We start from the raw sequence: 10077 nt of genomic DNA on the forward strand, positions 1-10077 counted from the left end.
GTGAGAGAGCTTCCTGGGGTCCCTTTCATGAGGGCACTATTCTCATGATAAGGGCTCCAGTCTTATGACCTATTCACCTCCTAAAGGCCCCTCCTCTTAATATCATTAAATTTGGGGGTTAGGATTTCAACATATGAATTTTGGGGGACACAGGCATTCAGAACATGGCACTAAGCAAGGTTCTTGCTTCTGCAGCTGGAATAGGTTGTGATCACTCTGTGTCCCCAGGACAGGCAGTGGGAAGGAAAAGATGGATGGAAATCAGGGACATACTGGTACTTGCAGGGACAAATGGAATCCATGAGGACAAACCAGATCTCACATTAGTCTCTCCCTACAACAAACCATGATGGTAGAAGGATATGGCGCCCTTGGATGCAGAGCTGTACAAGCAAAGTGAGTTGATTTGTCTTGGATGTTTGAATGAGCCAGAAGTATAAGTACAAATGAAAACTAGGATCCTTGGCTCTGAGTCCACCTCCCTCTCCTATACCAAATTAAGAAAATACTGAATTCATTCATCTCATTCTGTGCCCTATTTCATAAATCCTTCAGAAGCTCAGAATGATTTAAATGGCCTCTTTTTCTCCTTAGAGGAAGGTTTATTACATTAGCTATTTACTTCCTAGCAGGATTGAAAGTTGCATCATTAGCAGATATCACCCTTTTCATTTCTCCTCAGGGGACTTGATGGGTTGGAACTTAAGCATGAGTATTCAGTGGAGATTATACCCTGTGATTCGGGTTAAATGTGACATAATTCCACAAGTACCCAGCCTCGTCACACCAAAGCAGCATTATCACAGACAGGTGTTTTTCTTAGCTTTCTAGGATATAGTGTCACCTCTGAATCTTGACACTTCACAATTCTTTTGAGGGCAAGCTTTAGCTTTTCTCTCTTGCTGTTTTCATGTCTAATGAATGTGTTTTTCCTGAGAGGCTTTGATGTCAGGTTATTTCTCACCCAGAGCTACACTTTAATGTGTTATCTGTGGAGTGCAACTACTAGAGCTTTACAGTGCCATTAAATTAGGTAGGCATGGGAGCTGCTACCGCAAAGGAAGGCTGAAATCTTTTCATTTTCCTATTAAAGGGCCCCCACTGGGAAGGAAAATGGGTTGTTTTTAATTTTTATTTGGTCTATGGTCTTATGGAGAAAGGAGAGAAGAAGGTTTCTATTTGCATTGTGTCATTATGGGATTTAAAATAATATACTGAACAAAAGTGATTACATTTAATTTCAGTCTTTGTGAGAGCTCAGCTACCAGGGCTCAGTCTCTCTAAAGAGGTTGAGTTGCATGGAGAACAAAAGAAATTACTGGTTTCAAAATGGTGGGAAAATATCAACATCAAGAAAGACAACTCCCCCAATTATTCTTAAAGCTTTGGGAGAGGACTTTAACCCTGTTCTTCAGTTATTCCTAGTGCCAGTGCGATGACTGACATGGACTTCAGTTCTAGAGATTTCTGAGCTCCTACAGGTTAATGAGTACTAGACTAATAGTTATGTTGAGAATTCAAAGTTTTATGTAGGTAATATCCACTTCCATGGGAAAAATATTTTTTTATCTACACACGGGGTTTGGCTCTTGGGATTAAAACAAAGTCAACTATTGGGTAATTTCTTCTGAAATTTCTTTATCAAGCTGAAATAGCAGCAAAGTCCAACATAGACTTATGATGATGATCATCATCATTAGTATTTTCATTTTTTAGTTCAAAATAGCATATTCTTTAAAGCAAATATAAACTGATCTGAGTCTATGCATAGGAGCATAATAAATGCCAAGAGAAAGGCTACTCTGCATTAATAAATGCATTGCATTAGATTCAGTTAGTAGTCTCTTGACAATTGAGATGTTACCAGATGTCATTCTATTTGGATTTAGTGTTTGTGACCTTTAGAGACTAGCTAACACAGAAGAACGGAAGACATATCTTATTGTGCAGACAATGCACACCATCAGACATGTTACAAAAGCTATTGGTTTCATGACATAAATCTTTTTTGCCTCAGAAAGGCTGGAAAAATATTAGTGATTCATGGGCACAACCTTTATCTATATTTCCCTGAGTGCCACTGAGGGATGGTAGGAGATAGAAACCTTATTACCAGGAGCATTGTTCTTCTATTGGAAACCAAAAAGGATGTAAAGAGAGGGTTCAAGTGTTGCATATTACCATGCATTTGCTTGTCATCAAGGTGACTAAAAGTCTTTGTGAACAATTGTTTGAAAAGAAGCCTTGAAGCATTATTAAATTTTTCTTGGACTGCTATATACACTGAAGCACTAGAATGATTCTTTGATGACTAGTTGTCTGTTATGTCAAGACAAACCGAAACAATTTTTATGGGCAACTTTTTATGGGAACCCATTTTTTTGAGCATCTCTTCAAGTAATGTGTGTGTTAGATAAAATGGGCTTAAGAATCTAGTATAAAGGACCCATGGACAAAGCCAATGGGGGATAGGATTGAGGGTAGGATGTGGGGTTGGCTAGGGCTGGGTAAAGTGGTGGGGGGAAAATGGGGACAACTGTAGTTGAACAACAATAAAAAAATTACTACTACAATTGCATATTGATGTATATAATATGAGCCCTTTCATACTCAAAAATTGATTTTTATTTTACATTTAATTTTAAAGTTTATAACAGTTTACTGGTATAGGTAATAAAAACACTACTTGGATAAAAGTTTAAAAAAGAATCTAGTGAGGAACAAAATAGGCAGAAGTGTATCATGTACTCTCCTTTTTGTTATTGGGATTTGTCATGATTTTCTAGAGAGAAGTTTTAAAATACAAAAAGTAGGTAGAAAGGAACAACCTCTTTGGTGTCTGATATTGCCCTTGTTTATGACATGGACTGCAGCATCCAGACTGAGGTTTTGTTTCTAATAATGTTCTATGGTCCCATTCCCTAGTACCATGGTGGAACCTTATTATTATTATTATTATTATTATTATTATGTCCAATTATCCCTGGGGTGCAATAGCAAGAATCTCTGGCAGAGACCAAACTTGAAGCACGAACACTTCAACATCTCATTCAATGCTGGAGACAGCATCGTCGGAGATTCAAAACCACAGGAAGTTCCTTGGAAAGTGATTTCTTGGTGTTCACAGCACCACTAGAAGCCCTTACACCTGCCATTAATAGGAGTCCCCAGCCCAGTTTTGCGGATTGTAACCTTCTTTCCCAAGGCTTTTCCAAATGAGAAGCTCAAAGAGTAACACTCAAACACCGGCACCAACTCCAGAATGCACCCAGGACCTCAAGAGCACATATCATGCTGGCAAATAACATTTGACATATAAATCAAACAGTACATTCATTATCTCCATGAACCTTGAAACTAGCACTGGAAGTTAAGTTGAGTTTCAGGCTGCCTTTGTTCTGCTTTGAGGAAAACAACAAGGAATTGGAAATATTTTCCTGAACATCAATAATTCTGTGGTTTGGGAATTTAACTGCTATTGAGACTTGTGATCTATATGTCTTAGAAATTGTAATGATGATGAAAACAAAAGAGAACTTTTTTCCCCCAGTACTATTCACAATTGAACAGATGAATCATATCAAGAGAGCTAAGATCATGAAGGACATTTTCTTATATACCCATGTTTATGGCCCAGAAGGGATATTCTAGTCCAGGTTCAGTGTCTGTCCCTCAAGGGCTGACATTCAGGACAGCTCATAGTAGGTACAAAATGGGACATGCTATAAAACAGGTGCATTTGCCATTTTCTTCTTTCATTTCTTTGAATATTATTAAGCTGTTCTAAACCCATAGCTATTATATTTTTGTGACAGCAAAGTATAGTAAAATAGTAATTTATGGTTGCTTTTCCAGAGTTTTCCAGGCAAGTAGACAGCCCCTTTGGCTATACGAAAACAGAAGCCATCTAAAGTCAGAGGTTGTTTCTATTTTTTGTAATGTCCCAAGTTCTTTTAAGGAATGATGCTAGTGTTTCAAAGGGCAGAGGGAGAAAATGGGCCTCTCAGGAGAAACCAGTGCAAACCTCCTGGAGGTTTGCTGCAGCCTGGCAAATGCTGTTTGCAAAACCCTTGGGGAAGAAGGAGCTGCGATAATGATGACAGTGGAACTTAGAATTGGATTTGAATGTATTTAAAGATAATACATTTGATATTTTGTACACACAAGAGTTTACAGGGTGAGATTCATACCCTCACCTGTTTTATTCTCCTAGCAATTATGTGGCACCTGGCATCATAGTTTGCACAAGTCATTTTACTAGACTGTAAGCTGCAAGGGTGGACTAATTAATAACCCACCATCTCTCAGGTTCAAATGCACCTTTGGTGTTCTTTGGTGCAGTGCTGGCACTGAGACAGTAAACTCACATCTCTGCTTTGCCCTACTGTCTCTCTGTTAGGCACTGCCAGTAGGGAAACTAGAGGCAGATGGAAGGATGGATGAGGAAGAAGGAACACTTACCTTCTTGTTTGCTTTGTGTTCTTGTAACTGTCACTCTCAGAATCCTTCTGCATCTCAGCTGTGGCAGGTCATTTTAGTAGAAGCACTTGATTTGGTTTAAGTTTGTGGTGTTTGAAATCATCACTGATGACCTTGGGCCCATTCAGATACCCAGGGCTGGCCAGTCAGGCTTCCAGCCCCAGTCAGCCCTTCCCTGGGCATAGCCGCCAGCCCCTGCTGGCTGACGTTGCTTCAGAGATCTGAGTGGCAAATCCATGGGTGCCCAACCCCCAAATTTTAAGTTTTAAAAAGTTGGAACTTTTCCTTTGATCCCTTATTGTAGGGGCAGAGGAAAATACTTCTGTGGCCCCCAAGCAACTCTTTTATTGTGCCTCTTCAGTTCTTCAATAGGTAGTTAACTCATCTGTGCATTCTGCATATATTTCCTCTGTTAAAGTAACTGGTGTGTTTTCTGTCTCCTGACAGGACCCTGACAGACACAAGGGATTTTTTTTTGCATATGACACTTTTGTCTTGAATGCCTAAAATGGTGTCTCACATTCAATATATGTTCAGTAATGTGTGGAGGATACCGAGCCAGTGGTATCCATCGCAGCTGCGGATGCTCGTTGAAACATGAGAAAAACATACACAGGGACAACTGAGTCCTGTGGGGAAATAGGTATGAAACGGCCACTCTCTCTAGTGGAGAGCATGCCGTTCTCCCGCCTGAGCAGGCTTTTATTGGGTTCATTTACACAGGAATTCAGGTAAAGCTCATTAATCATTGCCAGAAAGTAAGGATCAAACAATAGATAACAAAGAAGTCTGAGGGCCTATTTTGAGTCAGGGTCAGATAGCTAAAGAGCTGTAAAACTTTGAGGAACAAACTTACTTCTTGCTTGGAGCCTTATCATTTCATTGAGAGCATTCTAAACAAAGCAGGTTTCACAGGATTTTACATATTCTTTCTTAGGCCTGATTGCTCGGGGAACCCGCCCTTTCTAGCACAGGGCTCCACCACCCTCCGTCATTGTTTCAGGCGTAGGTGGAACAAGGGAAGTAAGGCAGCCAAGAGATTAGGAGATTTTCTTGCAGACAATGAGGACTCAAGTTTTGTCAAAGTCAATACGCTGGGGTCCATCACCCCCTTTTGCTGTAGCCCCCAAAGTCCTTCCTTGGGGACCTCCCATGTGATCGTGCCTGTCTTAGGTCGTTCCTCCCTTGGGGAATCTTACCCATCATTGGCTAACCAACCAAGCATTGGGGGCCAGTTATGGGTGAATTAAAAGGAGCAGAAGCTGAATTCCTGCTAGGGGGATAAGCTTTTGTCTCCTTGCTGGCTTACGGTCCAAGGTCATTCCCTCAGCCTTAGCCTTGGTGGGGATTATAGCTTCAGATACCAGGCAGGGCACTTCCCAACAGTAATGTGCCTTGATTAGATTTAATTTGCTGCTGTACTATAGCAGATGATTGTCTTTAAAGCATGGTGGTAAAGACCAGGAGCTTTGGCATTCGACAGGGATGGGTTCAAATCTCAATTCTACCACTTAGTAGCTATATTATTTTAAGCAAATTATTTAACCCTTCTAAACTTTAATTTCTTCATCTGTGAAATGGATATAATAAAGTGTCCATCTCATGATGCTTTATGAACTTCAAGTGAGCCATAGTATGTGAAACTCTGGGCAACTAATAAGTATTCAGTCAAAGGTAGTTATTATTACTTATACAAAAGATGAAATTCAGAAGAAGAAAGGAATTGAGTTTGCAAAGTATATAGCCTTGGAAGAAGGTGAAAGAAATCGGAAAAGGTTAGGAAAATAAAAGAGAGCTGAGTGTGTGTTGGGGGTGGAGAATAGATGGGAATATAGAGAAGAAAGTGAGTAAATGGGTAAATGTGCCTAAATATTTTGTGATAAAATATATAATCTCACAACAAAGGGTCAATAATTTTATTTCTTCTTGTGCTTTATCCACTTACAAAATCATGACAAGTCACAATGATTACTTAGTTTAAGGAAACTAAATTTATGAATATCAAAAAGTTCTTCATATTTAACTACTTATGTTTGAAACCTTCTAAAGGAGATTACATATTTCATTACCTACTTCACTCTTTCCACTGACATATACCTTCATAGAGAAATGTTCCTTCATACCTTGATAACATATCAAATGTTTCTTATTCTCTCTTCCCAAAACTCCTCCCTTCTTTTTTTAATACTTAATTTAGAAATCTATGGACTTAAACATGGATCTTGTAACAATTTGTCACATCCTGAAATTGTACTGTAAAAGCATAAAATTCTCATTTGCTCAAGCTGAGATTTCCATCTTGATTATGTAGAATGACAAGCTGTAATCTGGGTACAAGTTCATGAATCAATAATTGGGCTTATGTCATATGATCCTTCTCCTGGTAGGTTTTATAGTATTTGTATGTTATGCTGGAAGCCAGGATTAAATTAGTCAATGTTCATGCAAAGCATGCTGGTGAATTTTTCACCAGGAGGTCTTCACAGGAGGTCTCATATGGACCAGACTACCCACTACATGTTGTCGTTGACAAATAATTCAGTAGGGATGACATTAAGTTGAACTGACCTATAACAATTGCTCATGTACACCATTGAGGCTGGTCACAATGAATGTTGTATGGATTCATTTGTCCTACACTGAGTGGTTCCAAGTCACTGATTTATGAGGACAAGGTCAATGATGAGAGCAGACACAAAACACTATAAAATAAAGCCCAACTTGTATTTACTTGTTGCAGCATACATGGATCCATGGCTACATGGTAGTTATTAAAATGTATGTATGTGTGCACCATACATATGTGTTTCTTTACTTTTTCTGTTAGTTTTCAAATTTTCAAGGTCTCCTTTCTCCCAGTGTGCACATCAACCTTTTCTCTCTGTTGTAATCTGTTGTCCCCAACTAGAGAAGAAAGAAAAATGTGCTCTGACTGCTATGCGTGTGAATCCTATGAAAATAAAATTTAAAATGGCCAGTATTCTAGTCTTATTGTCTATATAAGGAAGAGAAGCACCTAAATGGTGTGTGTGTGTGTGTGTGTGTGTGTGTGTAAAAGAAGGAGAGAGACAGAGACAGAGAGAGAGAGAAGAGAAATTATGATCAACCCAAACAAATGTTAGAGGTACCAGGGTAGGCAGCTAGAGATGGGTACTAGGATGCATAGAATAAGTACAGATTTAAGAGTCAGTAGATTAGAAACAGTGAATAGAAGGCAGCTTGGTTAAATATAAGTGACAGTGTCAATGATTTGACTCATTATTTATGCACAAAGGATAAGTTTGTATTAATGAACATGAACAATTTAAAGGACAGGGCAGAGCAGGATGTAATTGCCAACTTGCCTGTTCTTATAAAATCCTCAAATTTTCTTTTCTTACAGTTTTTTGCTTACAGTCTGCAAGGGATTAGAAATCCAGGTAATAAAATGGTTAGAGTGTTTGTCACATTAAAAATACAACAGCTGTGATTGAGATTACATATGTAGAAAGTGCATGGCAATTAATCCTCTTCTACTGTGATATGTATAATGGGTTATCAGAGGTCATTATTTGATGTTCTTTCAGTAAGGATTTTCAGGTATGTGACTGTCATATATAGACATAATGAATTACTGTTTTATTATTAAAGATGTTCGTTGAACACTGATTAAAAAAAAAGATGTTTGTTAAATAAGCCTGAGTTAATAGTGTGAAGAATCATGATGCTTTCCCAACACAAGTAAAGTATAATGGCACAATTACTTAGAAATTTCACATTTCAGAAGTTGTTGTAATGGTAATGAGGCATTTCATTGGGAAGAATGTTTATAACCATGTGAAGAGAAAAGTACATTTGAAATAGTAGCCTTTTAAAGAATTTTACTCATAAACTATAGCAAACAAGGAGCTAAATATTTAATTAGAATTAAATAAAAGTATTATAAATATACTGGAAAACTCTTCACTGAGCAAGAGCTAGAATTCAACATGTCAGTTCAAAAAATCAAAGGGTAAAAAACTGCACTTACATGAAAATTATTAGGAACACATTTCAAAATAAGAAATTTGGTCCTTGCTCTGGATATTCCCCCAGAATTCCCTTCTAATTCCCTCTGGTCTTACCAAAATCTGCACTTAGTATATATTTTATTCATTCATTAGTGAATTCAAAAGACATTACTGAGGCATATACAACATGCCAGAACTATTCTAGCCACATGTGATTGAGCAGTGAGCAAGATAGACACGGCCTCTGTCCTCTTGGAGCTTACATTCTAGTGGAAGAGACAGAAAATAACCTAGTAATCCAATGAATATATAATATGCTTTCAAAAGGAGATCTTAAGAAAAATAAGTAGGAAAAAGAAATAGAGTAGGAATATACAGGTGTTGGTATGTGATATATTAGATACAGTGGTGAGCTAAGACCTCCTTGAGGAGGTGAAATTTGACTGGCATCTTGAATGCAGAGAGGAAGTAAACCCTGAAGCAATCCCAGCTTCCCAGGTAGAGACAATCCAATTAAAAGACCTTAGGCAAAGATAGAGTGAGGGAAGGGGAAATGGTAGGAGATAGGGTTGGAGAGATGTATCTGTTATGTAATATTACACACACTTCGTGTCCTGAAACAGCAAATGTTTCTTTGGTCACAGTTCTGCAGTTTGGGCTGGGCTCAGTTGAATGGTTCTTCTGCTAACCAGTCTAGGCTACTGTCATCTGGGGCTGATGGTATGAGACAGTTTCACTCACATAGTCTGTGCTTGGTGCTGGTCCTTGGCTCTGTCCCAGTCAAAATTTCTTTAGAAGGTAGTGGCAGTATTCCAAGAACAGAAGCCCCAATTTCCAAATGCTTAACGAGCCTCTGCATTATGTTTTCTGATGTTCCAAAAACCAAAGCAAACTACATGGTCAGACATAGTGTCAAGGTGGAGGGTAAAATACAGGGGTTAGGATACTAAGAGGCATAATTCATTGAAGCTATAAATGTGAAAATATACCACAGAATGCATGAAGAGTTTGGTGACTTTGTTCCTTCTTATATCTTGACTCTTCTATTCCTTTTTCTTCATTCTTTATACTTGAGACTGCTTTATGGTTTTCCCAAGAGTTTAAATGAAGTCCTTGCCATCCTTGAGAAATTAAAAATGCTCCCAACCCTTTTCACACAATGCTATGTACACACAAAAATGATAATATTTCAATGGACTACTGGAGTAGTTAGATGAAATGCTTCTCATTAAAGGTGGCCATTTCTGGTCTCTGGGGAAACAATAATAGCCTAGAGCTCATGTGTGGCACACTACTTCACTCTTACACGCTACTTAGGAAGTTCCAACTTAAAGGATTTGAACCCAAAGTCTCCTTCTAATACCATACTCCAATCCCACCATTTTTAGATAGTAATAATAGCTAATATTTATTTAGATGACACTTGATTCCTATGCAATATTCATTATCTTCTCTCCTGCTGATAAGAACACCAATTTTGTTTAGGGCAGCAACGTGCTGTTACTAAGTGATGAATCTCAATAGCTCAAACCCAGTCATAGGGATTGTTTCCTTTATTTTCTCAGGCTTTGTTTTACTAGGAATATCTTCTGTTAATTATCTAGCTAAG

This window comes from Phyllostomus discolor, chromosome 3 (genome assembly GCF_004126475.2).
Source record: "Phyllostomus discolor isolate MPI-MPIP mPhyDis1 chromosome 3, mPhyDis1.pri.v3, whole genome shotgun sequence".
Classification (NCBI taxonomy): Eukaryota; Metazoa; Chordata; class Mammalia; order Chiroptera; family Phyllostomidae; genus Phyllostomus; species Phyllostomus discolor.